Source organism: Schistocerca gregaria, unplaced genomic scaffold, assembly GCF_023897955.1.
Source record: "Schistocerca gregaria isolate iqSchGreg1 unplaced genomic scaffold, iqSchGreg1.2 ptg000696l, whole genome shotgun sequence".
Classification (NCBI taxonomy): Eukaryota; Metazoa; Arthropoda; class Insecta; order Orthoptera; family Acrididae; genus Schistocerca; species Schistocerca gregaria.
The window spans coordinates 384482-385235 of NW_026062075.1; positions in this window are offsets into that span (position 1 = coordinate 384482).

A 754-nucleotide genomic window follows, 5' to 3' on the forward strand; every position below is an offset into this window, starting at 1 on the left:
TCTGTCTTGGGTATTTTCTGCCTCAATGCTTCTTGATTGGTATGCTTTATTATGATGTTGACAATTTCTGGAGACAAAAACTCTTCAAATATGTCTGTTATTGTTCCTAGTTTACCTTCGTCTCTTATGCCTTCTCTTTCTTTCACTGTGTTTTCTGCTACTCGTCTTCTAATTTGAGGTGGTTTGGAGGTATAAATTTTTCCAGTGCTTGTAATATCCTTGTCACTAACCTCGCAAACTGCGACGTCATCAGTTTCAGGTACCCAGAGTTCATCATCAGCTTCTGTAAGTGCTCTATCACTGTCCACATCCTAGCGCACAACACAATCCTCTTCAGGTCCACTCACTACAGCTTCAGTTTGATCAGATTCCATTTGAGAAGCCGTAGCTTCTTCCAAAATCTGTGATATTTCTCCATCATTAAGTGAATGTCGACAAGTTTTGAAGCACAGTTGTATTAAGACTGAACTAAGTGCCACTGAACAGGAAACAATAAAGAAACAAAGGGAAATGAATCATTGTTGGGACCATTGTTGCTATCAGTCCAGAGAAATATAATTTCCATGTGTTCTAAGGTCATATAATGCTGTTATTTGTGGAGTAAGACAAACATTGTGGAAGTCTCATCTACTACCAAGCGGGTAAGACATTATGACCACCTCCCTTCAACTTAAAATTTCGGATTAAGCTTAAACGAAAAATGTAAAACAATCATAAAATCTGTAAGAAGATTTCATCAAAGACAACAAACATT